At 37.2% G+C, this 17,935-nt stretch overlaps 1 pseudogene; it reads left to right on the forward strand.

Moving 5' to 3' along the window:
- Positions 1–13,724: 13,724 nt before the first annotated feature.
- LOC141502180 (large ribosomal subunit protein eL43-like) lies at positions 13,725–13,990 on the forward strand (annotated as a pseudogene).
- The last annotated feature ends 3,945 nt before the right edge of the window (positions 13,991–17,935 follow it).

Here is a 17,935-nt window from a genome sequence, read left to right on the forward strand (position 1 = left end):
TCCAACAGGAACATTTGAAATCCCCCTGGTTCATTGAAAGTCCATCTTTTTCCCTGGAAGAGGACATTCAGTTTTTTGCTGGGTAGCTGATTCTCAGTTGCATTCTAAGCTCTTTTGCCTTCTGGTATATTATATTCCAAGCCCTACAAGCTTTTAATGTAGTTGCTGCTACATCCTGTGAGATCCTGATTGCAGCTCCACGGTATTTGAATTGTGTCCTTCTGGCTGCTTGTAATATTTTCTCTTTGAGTTGGGAGTTCTGGAACTTGGCTATAATATTCCTGGGGGTTGGTTTTTTGGGATCTCTTTCTTGGGGGGAATCTGTGGATTGTCTCCATTTCTATTTTGCCCTCTGCTTCTAGGATATCAGGGCAATTTTCCTGTAGTAATTCTTTGAAAATGATGTCAAGGCTCTTTTCCTGATCATGACTTTCAGGTATTCCAATAATTTTTAAATTATCTTTCCTAAATCTGTTTTCCATATCAGTTGTTTTTTCAATGAGTTGTTTCACATTTTCTTCTAATTTTTCATTTTTTTGGTTTTTGAAGTATTGAGTCCTGATTTCTTGTAAATTCATCAATCTCCCTGAGTTCTATTCTTTGTCTGAAGGATTTGTTCTCCTCGGAGAGCTTTCTTATCTCTTTTTCCATCTGGCCAATTTTGCTTTTTAAAGCATTCTTCTCCTCAATAACTTTTTGAACTGTTTTATCCATTTGAACTAAGCTGGTTTTTAGCATGCCATTTTCTTCAGCATTTTTTTGGATTCCCTTGACTAAGCTGCTGACTTCATTTTCATGTTTTTCTTGCATCTCTCTCATTTCTTTTCCCAGTTTTTCTTCTAACTCCCTCATTTTATTTTCAAAGTCTTTTTTGAGCTCTGTCATAGCCTGAGACCGATTTCTGTTTTTCTTGGAGTCTTTAGATGTAGGAGCTTGTGCTTCCTCATCTTCAGACTGAATATTTGGATCCTTCTTGGGCTCATATGCAAAATATTTTTCAATGGTATTCCTCTTGTTTCTCTGCTTGCTCATTTTCCCAACCTGAGCCTGGTTTGGGGGTACTTCCTGAGCTTTTAGGACACTCCCACAAGGATTGCAGTGTGTGAGATTCTGTCCTCCCTCTTGGTCTGTGAATGACCATGAGTGCCCCCTTCTGCCATGGGGATGAGGTGGGGGGGCCCTTCTATTCTATGGGGGGGCCTAGACTGCCATCAGGATCTGAATGTGGTCAGAGCTCCAGAGTCCTGTTACAGGGGCAGAGGACAGAGCTCTGCAGTCTCTCTCTTTTCATTCCCCTCCCTAGGTTCAATGGGCTCATGCCCTGGGGGCTCCTGCCTACTGGCTCCACCTGCTTCTGTTTCCTGGATCTGGGCTGTGGTGGCCAAGATGCTTGCTGTGTGCCCTGAGGGCTGGGCTTCATGTCCTCTCCCTGGCAGAAGTCCCCTGCTGTTCCCCCAATTTGTGCCCAGTGCTCCCCTGGTGTAGGTCAGGAAACTCCCCGGCTGCTCTGAGCCTCGGCTCCCAGTGCCCTGGGGCTGCCTGTGGGAGGCTGAAGTTCTTTCGCTCTGGTGGGCCACCCCTCTGGCGGGCCACCCCTCTGGTGGGCCACCCCTCTGGTGGGCTGCCCCTCCAACTCTGGGGAGCAGAGCCTTTCTGCTCTTTTCCAAATTACCTTGAGTATGAGAACTGCCTCACTGGGTCCCTCTGTGGGTTCTGTCTTTCGAAAATTTAGTTAGAGTCCTTAGTTTGTAAGTTTTATGAGAGAGTGCCTAAGAGATGATCCTCTCTTGTCGCCATCTTGGCTCTGCTTTCTGAGAACATCATTTAAAAACAAACTAGACAATTTTGATTACATTAAATTAAAAAGCTTTTGTACTGTAATCAAAATCAAAGGAAATGTAGTAAATTGGGAAACAATTTTTACAACTAGTATTTCTGACAAAGGACTCATTTCTAAAATATACAGAGAATTGAGTCAAATTTATAAAAAAAAAAACAAGCCATTCCCCAATTGACAAATTGTCAAAGGATATGCAAAGGTAATTTACAACTGAGGAAATCATATAAAAAACTGCTCTAAATACCATTTATTAGAGAAATGCAAATTAAAGCATCTCTGAGGTACCACCTCACACCTCTCAGACTGGCCAATATGACCAGAAAGGACAATGATCAGTGTTGGAAGGGATATGGGAAATCTGGGATACTAATGTATTGTTATTGGAGCTGTGAGACCATCCAGGCTTTCTGGAGAGCAATTTGGAATTATGCCCAAAGGGCAATAAAAATGTGTATACCCTTTGATCCAGCAATACCACTACTGGGTCTATACCCCAAAGAGATTATGAAAAAGAGTAAAAACATCACTTGTACATAGCAGCCCTGTTTGTGGTGGCAAAGAATTGGAAATTAAGTAAATGTCCTTCATCTGGGTAATGGCTTAACAAACTGTGGTATATGTATGTCATGGACCACTATTATTCTATTATAACCCAGGAGGGATGGGAATTCAGGGAAGCCTGGAAGGATTTGCGTGAACTGGCACTGAGTGAGATGAACAGAACCAGAAGAACACTGTATACCCTAACAGCAACATGTGTGTGATGATCAACCTTAATTGACTTGCTCATTCCATCAGTGTAACAATTAGGCACAATTTTGGGCTATCTGTGATGAAGAACACCATTTGTATCCAGAGAAAGAATTGTGGAGTTTGAACAAAGACCAAAGACTATTACCTTTAATTAATAAAAAAAACCCCATGGAAACAAGATAAAGACTAACAGACTGTCTTCTGTGGGGGGTTAGGAGGAGGAAAGTAAGACTGGGGGGGGGGGAATTGTAAAATTCAAGACAAATAAAAATCTTTCTTTTATATAAAAAAATTATCATATGTATAAGATTGAATTCTTGAGAATTCTCATTTTCTTTGAAAATAGAAATGTATTTGGGATAGAGAGAAATAAGCATATAAAACAAATATAAAATATATTGAGTTATAAAATCTGCCTTATGTTAAGGAAAACTTTATTATTTGGAAATGAGATGTTAGCATCAGAATCTTATGTTTAATGTAAGTTAGTAATTATATATTTCATTTTAAAAGTAGTTGAAATCTTTATCAGTTATGTGATATAATTTTGTAGACTTATAATTACTTACTTATCTCTCATGAACACATAAACTATTTGAATAGTATAATAGTATTGAAGCCTGGAATTAATACCTGATTATTTTGTAAGGATAATGAAAGGGAAATATCAAAACCAAGACTACCACTAGATTCCAATTACTAACCAATGTATAATATAATAATGGAAATATTTGTAGAAGTTAATAATTCATATGTTAGTTGACTTGAATACCCAGTTGTTCTTGCTATTATTTTATTACATTGGAATTAATAACAAATGTTGGAAATTTGAAGTAACCTAAGATTTTCTAATGATTTGTAAGAATTTTGAAAGCAATGCTATGTATCTATTTTAATATAGTTAATAACTAAATGGGTTCATTGTAAAAAGTTGCTTTTATAAAAAATCCAGTTCTAAATGTGAATTAGGATTATTGTATTTTTACATCAAATTCTGCTTATGGTATTTCATTTCCAGTACTGGCCTTATATACACGAACAACAGTTAAATCATGCTTTTTTTCTGGATCTCATACCAGATTAGAGCCTGGAACACTCTTGATTCCCTTAGTGCTTAGGTCACCTGAAGCTCTGGTTATTGCTAATTATCATATTGCATTATATTGATAATTGATCTATCTGATGTCAGATATTTTAAAATAGAATGACAACAATATACCAATGGAGTCATTAAACCTGTGAAGTTTGATGCTGATACTGCAGATGGAGTGAGTGGCCTTTGAGAGAGTGATCTTAGCCTCAGTTGAGGTAGGATTCTTTTATTTATTTAGTTTTTTTTTTTTTTACAAGGCAAATGGGGTTAAGTGGCTTACCCAAGGCCACACAGCTAGGTAAATTATTAAGTGTCTGACCCCGGATTTGAACCTAGGTACTCCTGACTCCAAGGCCAGTGCTTTATCCACTATACCACCTAGCCGCTTAGGTAGGATTCTTTTAAAGGAAGTGCTTATCTGGCAGAACTGGAACCTGGCTAATTGAAAAGGATTTTCTGGAACCTCTGCATGTATAGGACTTTTAATACATAAGAGAACATGTCTTTGTGACCCTCTGTGATCTTCAATAGCAAATTGCCATAATCATGCCAAGTGCACGCAAGTATTTAGTCTTGGCTTTTTTTTTTAACATAGGATGTGATTCTTTATCACAACAAGTTCCTTAGGGGAAAGAAATATTGGCATGATTACTCTATCAGGATGATGTCTATTGATCTATTTTTAAACTGCTTTAAGGGAGACATTCATTAGTCGACTAAAATTTTTGTTCATGTTAAACATGGCTAAAATTAAAATAGAAATTTTTGTTGAAACTACTTCCTGGGCATGTGCAGTTCTAAAATGGTTATTCAGGACATTTGTTTATACTATTCTTGAGTTTTTGGTTACATCTTAATGTAGCATCCATTAATGAATCTGTGTTATATTGGAACCTATATTCTTATGAAAAGTATTCTGATACTGTCTTAGGAGCATAAAGTATAATTCTTGTTCTTTATAGACCTAGTTTTTTCCCTAATTATTGGACCTCTGTGTTTTGTCTCTCTAGATTACCAGCTGTCCATCTCCAATACTGGCTTCTGCAGTGCCACTCCTGACAGCCTCTGGACCTTGCCTCAATTGAGTTCCCATTGCAATGCATTCACCTCCAAATGGACCCTGAAAGGCCCAGATGAAACTCGGTTCCAAATAATTGAGGGGGGAATGATGCAGAGAATTATGAATATGAGAAATTTATAACCAGAAACAAATTATGTAATCTTTTATGCTATTAAATTTTGTTAATCATGGAAGGCTGTTTGCTCCTGAAATGTAAACTGACCCCTATTGTTTCATTGTTAAATATAAAATTTGTACCCCCTCCTCATTTTTCCCTCATCCAGCTTCCAGTTTAACTTAGAGGTTATGCACCTTGGCACAGGAAGGACCAGTACATAGTTTGCCATTGAAAGATACCTAGCTCATGTGCTGGACTACCCCTCTAGCACCAACCCTCTACAGAAGTGCATTTAAGAGGAAGTCCTACTCCTTCTGGGCTCTCTGATTCTCTTAGACACTATCCACAAGGATCACTTTCTCTCTTTCCTTCCTAGATCATGTGCTCCCAAACTAGGCACTGGTGATTCACCATGGGCCCCCATACTTCATACCTCATGGCCGGGGCTCGCTCATGTGCTGTCTTTCTCTCTCTCTCTCTCTCTCACTCACTCTCAGACTTCACCTAGCCTGTCCTCAAAGTGTTTACTGCTTTTTCTAGGAGTTTTAACCTATATACATTGTACTAATTTGTAAAATCCTGAACAGCTTTAAAATCCCTGGGAGAATGTGAATTCCTTCTTTTTTTAGTAATCATAGATCTTCTGTCTTTAATTGGCAACCTTCAAATCTCATCTGCAACACTTCCAGGATTTCTTCCAGCACCTGCAAGCTGAGGGCCTCTGACTGGAGGACCTTTTGCATCAACCTTTGCAAGTCTCCTTTCCCAGCCTTCCTCATCTGCCATCATCAGCAGCTATCTTTGCTCCTCCATGAACTTGCATACTTCTTCCCTGAAGATCTTAGGGTCCAAAATAAAAAAGAATTGATGTAATCCATTATCCATTTCTCAATTTTGTTTTTGTTTTTTAGGTTTTTGCAAGGCAAATGGGGTTAAGTGACTTGCCCAAGGCCACACAGCTAGGTAATTATTAAGTGTCTGAGACCGCATTTGAACCCAGGTACTCCTGACTCCAAGGCCAGTGCTTTATCTACTATGCCACCTAGCCACCCCCCCCCCCATTTCTCAATTTCACTGAGTAGCTGAGATAATCAAAGGACCTCCAAGCCATGGATCAGTGCTATTTTCCTAAAGATCAAGTAGGTCACCTTGAACCCCTGAACAAGGGGTTTGAACAGGAAAATGTTGAGACTTCTTTTGTATCTCTGACAATTCTAGTTTTTCCTTCAGATTCACAGAGAACTTCCACAGTGAAGCATATCTATACAGGCATTTCTCTGAGTAGTAAGTACAGAGATGGTGGCTGGTGACACAGTACAGAAGCTAAGATGTGGCAGAAAAGGAAATATAAGAAGAGGTGAGAATCATAGCTATTCCTTTCTCCTTAGAATCCTTCAGAGTAAAGCTGACTTGCAATTATCCTAAATCACCAGCCCTCTGAGAACCCAGAACTGATATCTACCCTAATTAGGAAGGTTAGTCACATCTGGACCAGTCTTGGGTCTCAAAAGAATCAAGTGTCTTTTCCAGTCCTCTTTACCTCTCCTCAATTCCTCCTAAGGGTCTGGAGAGATTTCCTTCTATGGTGTGCAATTCTTGAACCATCTCAAGGGGAAGTGTTTTTTTTTTTTTTTAATCCAATTGGCTGGATTCCTTCCTTATCTTGAAAGCTTACAATTTTAGTTCATTTACAATTACTTGGGAATTAAATGGTGATAAACTAGGAGGTTCTTGATACCATGCGCTCTTTAAAACATTGCTCTGTGCAATTCTACTGGTCTGAAGTTCCAAGATATCCAGAATGGGAGAAAATAAAGCAAATGTTACTGTTAGGCATCACATGACTAAGAATGTCTGAGCTCACTGTTTATTGCAGAACATTCCTTGAACTATTTGGGAAATGTATTGGGTGACCAGTACTTCCTCTCCCTGCCCTAAGGACAATGCCATTTATTCCCTGGAGGAAAGTTCTTTAGGGCTGTAACTTGGAAATCTAGACAAATTTCCCAACCATATTACTTATCCTAGATGAAATGTAACAGCATAATAGGGGATAGAATAGGGGTGGAAAGGGGAGAAACTTAGGATCCCATCAGCTTCTGGCATAGCTGGATGGGGAACAGGTGGCCAGTTTCAGTGAAAGGTGAATTTCAGCTCTGCTCTGCTCAGAGTCCATGGATCATGATTCTGAATGATTAGCAACTGCAGAGTAATCTGTGGTGTGCTGTTTGACTATAACCACAGATTCTAGAGCTTCCTACATAGAGATGTGTCACTAACCAATATTAATTGGTTAAATGGAACTTGGGTGCTAGACCCTGTTACTGACAAAGTTGGAAGGAGATATACTAGAATGGGGGTTCTAAATCAAAGCAAAAGGGAAAGATATGCCCCAACCCTAGCCTTAAGGTTGAGGGCTTTTAAAATTCATTTTTTCTAATGGGAATTATAGAGGCCCCTGTTAGCACCAGTCTTTATTTTCAGGCTGATTACATCTTATTCCCTTCATGAGCTTGAAGTTCTAGCCAAATTGGTTTGTTTGTTGTTTCTTGTTCGCCATATTCATCTTCCATCTCAGAATCTTTCCATTGTTTCCTTTTTTCCCCTCCTCACCTCTATCTCTTAGAAGTTCTTTTTTTTTCTTCCCAGGGTTCAGCTAAGAAGTGACAGCTCCTTAGAGCCTTTTCAGAATCCTTTATATGATAATGAATCCCTCAAATCATTGTGTAGATATTTTGTATTTATCTTGTGTTTACTTCTTTATGAACATGTTGTAATTCCCTGATAGAATATTGAGAGCAAGGACTTATCTCATAGCTCCGGTGCCTATCACACAGTAATTAAGACTTTTTTTTTTTGATTGACTGAGATAGGGAAAGAGTGTCCTGTATGGGCAAGGGTCTGTGGGGTTGGTTATTATGGAATGGTCCAGCCAAAGGCCTGGGAATACTAGCCTAGCTGTTCCACTCTACATTCCATCTTGGAAAAACTCTTGCCAACCACATGGCTACTTTCCAGAAAGAGCCAAGGGCCTCCTCCCTCCAAACAATGAGTTCTGAGTAGATAAACTCTCATGTTTCCTGTTCTTCATGGGTCAGATAAGCTGCAAATTCAGGCTGGGTCTCCAAGTAAACAAGCAAGCTACAAGTTCCTTCCATAGATACCCAGAGAGAGACTGGGAGCTGTCCTTGAAAAAGTGCAGTCTGAACAACTGTATGAACTTGGAGTTCTTTGATCTTAGTTTTTTCATCTGTGAAATAAAGGACCTTGGTCTAGGGATCTATAGACCCTTTTAGCTCTGAAATTTTAAAATATTGTGAAGACTTGCCTTCCACACAAGTCCTTCTCCAGTTGCTCATTACATCTGGCAAATGAACTCTATGCTATGCCAGAATAATTTGGGTACCTGGGAAAAGCAGAAAAAAAAAGTATTCTTTCAAATTAACTTTTTAAGATAAATTCAGTTGTGGGTCAGAGACCTAGGACACTTTCTCTCACAAATTGGGGATGGTTGGGCCATAAAGGAACTCACCTGGGTGAGGAAGCTGCCAGGAAGCTATCTGGTAGCTTCCTAATTTATATGCCAGCTAGGTCCTAAGCTTAAGTGGTTTTGGAGTTTAAGTGATATTTAACTTTTAGTTCCCTAGGAAAAAGCCCTGGTGCCCACCCCAATTAAGACTATGGGCTATGTTAGAAGACTGTAGCATGCTGGAAATATTTCAAGTACAACCTGGTCATAGACATTATGTTTTGTTATAAATGAATGAAAAGAAAAATCTGCTAGAGTGAGAGAAAATTGTACATTTTATTCACAAATCTTGCAATATACACCTTACAAGATACAGGTACCTCACTCCTAGGTGTGAGGCACACCTTTGTCTCAGGAGTCAGGTAATTTATTGTCCTCAGAAACTCTTGGATGTTCATAGGCTCTCAGAGTTTGAGTTACAGTCTAAAAGGTCTGCCCATTTCATGATATGCCCCTAATATGATCCCTCCCCACACATCATCCAAAGCATGATATGCTAAAGAACCCCAATCCTCACAGAGGGTGTGTGGATTAATATTCAATTACCTAATTGAGCAAACTCAGTAGCATTAGGTCAAGATCTCTAGGTCACTCTTGACCCTTGGGGTTTGGTAACCCTGGAATGGGATTAGGAAGACTCTTCTAGTCTTGTGATTGGCTGGGCCATTCCCCCTTTGTAATGTATTTCCTAAGGGCTCCCCTCCACATCCTGTGAAGACCATCACCCTATATTCTCACAATTTCCCCTTTTGTAATGGATTCCTAAGGCCCTCCACACCCTGTGAAGACCAACACCCTACATTTCTCACATGTGTCTATCACTAATAAATGAAGTTTACTCACTGATGCGATTATGAATTCAAGTATTGGGGTATAAATTACATGACTCTCCTTCCTCTCCTCCTTTATCAGGAATCAGAAGAGATTGAAACAAAAGTATGCAACATTGCTCTATCAGAAGCCTGTTCTCCTCCCCAGGAAGTTCATCCCAGTTTCCTTGAGAACTAAGGCTCTGCATTTCCCTCCTTGATTATTGACAACTCTCAACAACACATTGTCTTCGATGGAGAATACCATCTGTATCCAAAGAAAGAACTGTTGAGTTTAAACAAAGACCAAAGACTATTACCTTTAACTTACAAAAAAAGTTATCTTATTATGTAATTTTGCTATCCCTTATGTTTTATTTTTTTCCTTAAGGATATGAATTCTCTCTCTCAACACATTCAATTTTGATCAGTGTATAACATGAAACAATATAAAGACTATCAGACTGCCTTCTTTGGGGGGTGGGGGGAGGAAATCTAGATTGGGGGGGGGGAATTGTAAAATTTAAATAAATAAATAAAAGAAAAACCCCAACGAATTGCCTTGGGAAGTTCAATTCAACCCTCCAATAACTTACAGATCACTTATTATATACCAAACCTCTAAACCAGTCTGTGAAAATACAAAAGATATAGAAAAGAAGATTCCTGCCCTTATTGGGAGCATTGTAAAGTTTATACATATTAATCAATCAATATTCATTAAGGTTTACTATGGGCCAGACACCATGGGAAGCATAAATGCATAGTAACACAAGATTTGTCAAGTATTAAAGTAATAAAGCATGTTGCAGAATGTAAATATGAGAGGAAGAAAGATCTCAAATAGTTATGAACACTTCAAGGATGGATTATTTATTTGACTAAGATAAAAAAATAAACAGACACAAAGGAAGGAGAAGCAGCCATGTTATCATTGCTACATGAAGACCAGGAGGAAGATAGGGAACATTTCTTCCCTCCCCTCAATCTCTTGGAATTTCTGTGGAAAAATCCACAGACTTCACAACCAGAAAAGACAAGAGAGGCAGAGAGAGCAGGAGCTCCTTTTATAATCTGATGATCTGCAAAAGTCCATGAGTTATTAGCTCTCTTGGTTCAGCAGTCAGGGAACTCTTCATCATTTCCCACTGCAAGTGGCCAAAAGAAGTCTCTCTTTAACTCACCAGGAAGTTCAAATCCCATCATGTTCAATGTTTCTGATATTCTAAATCAATTAGCCAATTAAAATCATTTAATAAATGATTACTGCTGTTCTAGCTATTTTGCTATGCACTTAGGTTAGCAATACAAGCAACCATGATAGTCCCTGTCTTTGAGAAACTTAAATTCAAATAGGGAAAGATGACCCAAATAAAGGAACTAAAACTGGAAAGGATGAGTGCAGCCATGGTGGCATCTTTTAGAGTTAACTGGTGACCTTGTTACAGAGAAGATAAACACAAGATAAGTTAATACTCTACCAGCAATCCAATGGTAAATAGGAGTACAAAAAACCTAAAAGTCATAAGGTTGCTAAGTGGCAGAGCTAGAATGTCAACCCAAAGCTTCCATCACCGAATGCAGTGTTCTTTCATTCCACAGAATGCAAGAACAGACCACAGGATGGGAGGAAGCATTCAGCAAAGCAGTCAGAAGGAAGAGAGATTTGGAATAGGTAGGGGACAATTGAAGCTAGAATTAAGAATTTGGTGAATGGAAGAATTTGTATGACACTACTAAGGGAAAATGGGAGAAATTATATATCACTGAAGCCAGATCTGAAGAAGGAGCAACATTCCATGTTTCATAGAACTGTTAGGAACTGTTGTGTATGGGAGCACTGTAAATTATCTTCACCTGGTGTAGAGCACCAGAGCTTTATTTTACTAAGTGCCAAGGGAGTGGGAGTGGATTAGAGACTGGATTAGAGACTGGAGAGGTATTTAAACACTGGAATTTTGGTAAATACATGGAGCTCTTGGAGAGCTCTTGGTGTATAAAGGGAGAACTTGTCTTCCTTGTCTTCTGCCCCTTATTCAAAAAAAATCTTTCAACACTTACCCAATCTATTGTACAACCCACCAATGCTCATTTATGTAGGAAAAAATGATGAGTCAGAATAAAACTAAAAATAAATGACTTGATTCTTAAGCCAGGTAGCTGAAAGACTTCAGAAAAAAAGGTAGGGTTTTTAAAAAGTGAGAATTTTTGTATTTTTTAGTTTGTTTCCTGGTAAAGTTTGTATATTTTATTCCAGGGAAAGACCAGCCAGTTGCATAGAAAGTCCTTCAATGAAGAATTTGGTTAGTGTGACCTCAATTTACCATACAATGGCTGACTGGCAAGTAATAGGATAGTAATAGTTATCTTTTTTTTTGGTCTTATAAAGACAGGGGAAAAGTGTGTGTGTGTGTGTGTGCACACATATGTGTGTGTGCATGTGCAATAATGGTGGTCTCATAGGTATCACTGAGATTTGGTGCAATTCTAAATAGAATGATGCAGGGGAAAGATAAGAGAATTGTGAATGCAACAGAAAGAAATTGGGTGGAGATATAAATTGACTACCACCTACTCTTGAGATGTAAATTGACTAGAAGCAGAGAATTATGATTGTAGCAGGAACAACTGTAATATTAAAGGCTGCTCAAATTGGGTGGAGATCCCCATTCTTGATGTACCATTGATTCACTGCTTAATGTAAAATTTGTGTCCTAATTTCCTTAGGTTTTACCCTCTCTACCTAATTCTAGGTATAGGGGAAGTGAGTTCACCTTTTGACCTCTGGATGAGAGGCAAGACATAAAAACCAGAGGTGGACTCCAACTCAGGGCCACAGTCTTCTCTGACCCTGGCCCAGCCAAGGGTGCTTGGCTGTTCTTTTATCTCTCTATCTATCTATCCCTTCCTATATCTCGTAACCTTTTTAGTAAATTTTTGTTGTATTTCCACCCTTGCTTTCCCGAGTCTGAATAATGATTCCTCATAGGCAGAACTGAACTCAAGTAGCCAGCGGCTAGAAGAATATGGCAATGGGAAGATATGCAATGTTCAAAAGAAATAAAATCTAATGGAATATATAGCAGACTATCCCTATACTATTATAAAGTTCTACATTTGTGTGAAAATTTGAGAACTTGGGTATAAAACTTCTCAAATTTCTCTCCCCCATTAATTATTGCACTGTTGTTTCAAAATCCACCATTTCAAAACTGAACTGGCTTTCTCCAAGGTTATCAATGATCTCCAATGTATTATACAACCTCACCTCGGTAAAAGTGAGTGTAGCCTGCTGAAGTTTTAAATTTATGATGATGATACTTGTCCTTTGTTGTCAAAGAAGGTCATGACACCAGGGAGGTGAAGGCATGACAAGCAAGTGAATTGGATTTGATTGAGGGGGTGCTGTGCTAAGTCACCAGCTTCATTTTCTCTGAAAGTGGCCTGATATGAATCATGGACTGGAGATGATCCAGGATGTGGGGGGGGGGGGGTCTAATCTGATATACTTTAATTTAGGATTAAATATTTCTGATATACATTTCTGATCAAAAGTTGTTCTATCAGCCTCTAATTAAGGTTTTATAAGTCTGGAATGGTCATCTCTGCCCTCTCCACAAAGCCTGTGTCTCTAGATAAAACTGAAGGCAGGTTCTATCTGTGAAATATAGTTTAGTCCTCTAATTTGCATTTACAAAGTTGACTTTCAAGTTTGTGTAATAATCAGAGAAAAGGTCATCCTGAGAAGATTGGAAAATTGCTCTGGTTATCTAGATAAGAGATAAATTCTTATCTTTATGACACTTTGGTAGAAGAGGAGACAGTAATCCTGGGGCTAACTGGATTTTTGTTAGTTCTGACATAAAGCAGACCTTATGGATGAGTTAGATAATAATAAAGTAATCAGTGACATCTTTATGTACAAATGTGTAACCTGATTAATTGACTGTCAAAAGTTTTATGATTGTTAAAATTCTATAAATATTGATTATTCAGTTAGTTCTGGGTTGGTACTCACAAGGATGCCATCTACCTTTTGGTAAGATCCTAGAGAATTATACTTCATTTATAAAATTAACTTTGCAATTTCATTTTTAACTTAAGGAAATTATGGTTAACATGGGCAATCAAGGTCACACAGCTAATGTCAAGTGTTTGAACTCTGATTTGAACTCAGATCCTCTGACTGCAGGACCTGTGCTCTATCCACACCATGGAGCTGCCCCTTATAGTTATATTTGTAAAACACAATGGTTCATAACCTTTAATTTATTTACCAGGTAAGGACCTCTTTGACTGAATTCATGAAGAATGTTCCTATTGGAATTGTAAGAAATTGGACTAGTAGAAGAAAATATATCCTACTGGGAACAGAGAGGGACATAATGAGGACAAACACAGAGAAATATGAACACAGAAAATCAAGAAGTTTCAAAGAGAATAGCACCTTGTACCTTAAGCTCACCATGGGCTTAAGAAAGGACTTCCAGCCTCTCCAGGCTGCAACCCTGCAACTGGCAACATGGCTAAACATATCAAAAAGGTCAGAATTGTTGGTAAATGTGGAATATGTTATGGTGCATTCCTCAGAAAAATGGTGAATAAAATTGAAATTAGCCAGCATGCCAAGTACACCTACTCCTTCTGAAGTGACCATGAAGAGACCAGCCTTGGTTATCTGGCATTGTGGATCCTGTATGAAAAACAGTAGCTGGTGGGGCTTGGACAAACAATACCACCTCTACAGTCACAGACTTTAGAAGACTGAAGGAATTGAAAGACCAGTAAAATCTTCTCCTTATCCATTATCTGCAGCCTATAGTCCAACAATAAATAAATGGGTTAATTTGTGGAAAAAAAATAAAAAAAAAGAAAAGAACTTCCAATAATCATCCAATGGATGATTTATTTTAAATTTATTTTAAATTTATAATTTATAAATTTTATAAAATTTATAATTTATTTTAAAAAGGAAGAACTTCTCCATGTAGTTTATGTTGTTAGGTTTATCAAATATTAGGTTATTAAAGTTGATTGTTTCTGATTTTTGTTTAGCCAATTTTTTTCACTGATATGTTTGAAAAAAATGTACTGCTTCATACTAAGTTTTAAAGTTTGGAAATACTAGTCTCCTTTCATTCTTACTGTTGTTTATTATTTTCCTTCAGATTCCAGATCTGTCACTACAAGTTAATTTTGTTAATATGTTGTCTAGTTTATTAATGTGTTGTCTAGTTCTTTCTTTGAGGGTTTTGTTGAAATCTATAAATAAGCATTTATAGATCCTTCTAATTATTTGTCACTATTTCTTTAAAGAGTATTTTTAAATTGTTTTTATATGAGTCTTGATTGATTCATGGGAAATTGATTTCCAGCTATTTAATGTATCAGGTTATTTTGAATGGTATTTCTAGGGATAATTCATTTTTTAAAAAGAGAAAAGGATCTACATTTACAAAAACATCTATAGCTCTTTTTTGTGGTAGTAAAGAATTGGAAATTGAGGAGATGCTTATCAATTGGGGAATGACTGAACAAATTATAGCATATGAATGTAATGGAATAGTATTTTACTATAAGAAATGATGAGCAGGTGGATTTCAGAAAAACTGAAAAAACCTGTGAAAGACCTGTGTAAAGTAAACAGAACATATATTCCTGTACACAGTAATAGATATAATGTGTGATTATCAGCTATGACTGACTGACTTAGCTCTTCTCAGCAATAAAATGATGCAGGACAATTCTTATAGATTTGAGGTCCAAATTGCCTTCCAGATTCAGAAAAAAATTGATGGAGTCTGAATGCAGATCAAAGCATATTATTTTCACTTTTGGGGTTTTTTCATGTTTTTGTTTTCCTTTTGTTCTGTCTTCTTAATGTTGGAAATATGTTTTACATGATTGGACATGTACAACTTATATCAGACAGGTTGCTGTCTGTGGAACTAGGGAGCAGGAGGAGGTAAGGGGAAAAATAAAGAACTCAGTATCTTTCAAAAATGAATGTTAAAAATTGTCTAGGTGGGGGCGGCTAGGTGGTGCAGTGAATCTCTATAGTAGATACTTAATCAATGTTTATTAGATTGAATAATTTAGATATTATGACTATATTTTCTCCTAAAAGAAGTTTGAATGTTTCCTTTCTCAGTTTTTTAGAATAAATTTAGAATTTAGAATTAAATTTAGAATAAATCTGGGATTTTTTTCTCCTTTGGTAGTTCCTTTGTGGCTCATGTAATTTCATTTTCTGTAACTGAGTTATTTAAAATTCTAAGATTTTTATTTTAGTATGCATTAATTTGGATATTTTAAGTTGTTGTGGATGATCCTACTTTCTTTTAGACAATTTGTAGTTTTGCCATTATATAATTGTGCACAGTAGGCTTTGATCATCTTTTTTTTTGTTTGTGTTTTCTCTCTTGTGATTTTACCATGTATGTTTTTTATTTTTGGTAATTTGATTTCCTTCTCTTTATTTAGATTTGATTTGTTCCCAGTTTATCAACTTTGTCTTTTTTAAAAAAAGGTTTTAGTTTTGTTTTCAGTCTTTCGGCTCATTTCCCCCCAATAATTTTAAAGATTTCTCTCTTTGTGTTTATTATGGATTTTTTTAGTTTAAAAATAATGCACATTCAAATCATTTACCTTATTTTTCTATTTTTTTCATGTTTGCTTCAGATATACAGCTCATGGACTCCCACCAATGAGTTTACCTTTCAATAGTCCACCAGAAGGCCCATATACACAACAGTCCTATCAAAGAGATAGTGGATACATATGAGATAATAGAATTAGGGCTGTGAGGGACCTTAGAGAGGTCAAGTCCAATCCCCCTTCCCCTTCTTACCCCCCACCCCCACCCCCTCACTCCTGCCCCATTGAACAGATGAGGAGATTTTAGGCTCAAAGAGTTTAAGTGATTTGCTCAGGCTCACACTGGTATTAAATAATTTATACCAGGTCCTCTTGACCACAAGTTCAATACTCCACTTCCTTAAGCTTCTTCCACATCTGGTTTTCCTGCAACTGAATATAATCACTCTGAGGACAAAGACTGCTTCACTTTGTCATATTTCTCCAGAGCCTAGGACAGTCCCTGCCAATTAAATTGAATTGAATTTCAGGGCCTTATCTAATTTGTTGCTATTATCCCAAACCAATCATGTCTTCCTACACTTCACCCAACATGCAGTTCAACATCTACCCCCTATTCCAATGAGACATTTTCACTATCTCCTAAATAAATTGGGTTTATTCAGGTCACCAAACTTTTTTCATTATTACAATCTAGCTCTAGTCTGTACTCTATTTCCAGTTTAGCCATTACTACTCATTCCTTAAAAACCAGCTCAAATTTCTCATCTCTTCTATTAGCCTTTTTCTGACTATTTGAACCCATACTGATTTCCTCCCTTCTCCCAGAGAACTTAGAGAATACCCTATACTTTACAATATCATGTTTGTTTTCAGTTTTTGTCTCTCCAACTGGATTGTAAATTCCTCAAGAAACATATTTTATATGCATTTATTATTGGTTTTTGTTCAATAAATATTTTTTTTTGAGAAGGGAGTGCAAAGAGAAAAGATTCAGTCTTTGTTTACAGAATCCTAGTAGGAGAGATAAGTACATACCTACCACTAGTAAGAGAGATAAATACACAAATAACTACAATATAGTTTGATAACTATAAGATAGTTGCTATATGACTAGGAAGTTAGAATGAGAAGAAATCACTTCCAGTTTGGGACACAACTAGCTGGAAGCAATTATAAAATTGTTCATTAAGGAAATGGCATTTAATCTGAATAGAATTTTGCTACATTCAATACTCCATGAGGATATTGCAAGACATTAGACTAGAGGAGAGGATTTTAACAGATAACAATCTTGTAGGAGATGAAATGAATAATAGTGTTTTAAGAATATCAACTTTAGAGTAGTATAGAATAAAGATAAGGATTCAGGATTTGAAGTCAAACTCAAGATCTAACTCCATTTTTTATACCTTGTATGATATTGGATACCTCACTGATGTTTCTCCATAAAATGGGAATAATAATATACCAAATTTCTTAGGGATTGTTGTGACACTCAAATGGGAGAGTACATTCAAAGGCATTTTTATAATCTTTGAGGCTACCTCTGTGTAGACACCAAAGTGGGGGGTGGAGGGGTGAAGAAGAGGGCTCCTAGAAGATTTTGCCAAGAGCAGGACTGGTGGATAGATACTGTCTTAGTTTCCAAACCCACGGTGAAGCCTTGAGTTTAAGACATGAATTTCTTGATAGGAGAACATTCTGTGCAAGGTAGAAAAGGAACAAATAGAAACTCCCCACGCCTCCCACTCACATGTGGAATTTCTGGCAGGGAAATGAAACTAGTGATTGCTAAGGAAGAAGCACAGATGTTAAGAAAAAAAAGGCAACCCGATTATATCCTACATTAATAAATGTTATTATTTATTCTTCTGTCATGTTCTTTCCACTGAATTTAGCTCTAGATATTACTTAAGAATTGTCCTTAAAATCACACTTCACTTGATTTTTTTTAAACTAAACTATATAGGGCAGTTCATTTTAAAATAGCTTCTCTTAATGTGATTTGTAGATGTGCATATTAATAATTTTGTCTTTTTAGATGATGTTTTTAGCAGTTTCTGGCTACATAAGAGGAGCCAAGAACACATATTACAAAGAGATTTTAAGGTTTGTTAAGATTGTTCTATAGAC

The sequence above is a fragment of the Macrotis lagotis genome, chromosome X (genome assembly GCF_037893015.1).
Source record: "Macrotis lagotis isolate mMagLag1 chromosome X, bilby.v1.9.chrom.fasta, whole genome shotgun sequence".
Classification (NCBI taxonomy): Eukaryota; Metazoa; Chordata; class Mammalia; order Peramelemorphia; family Peramelidae; genus Macrotis; species Macrotis lagotis.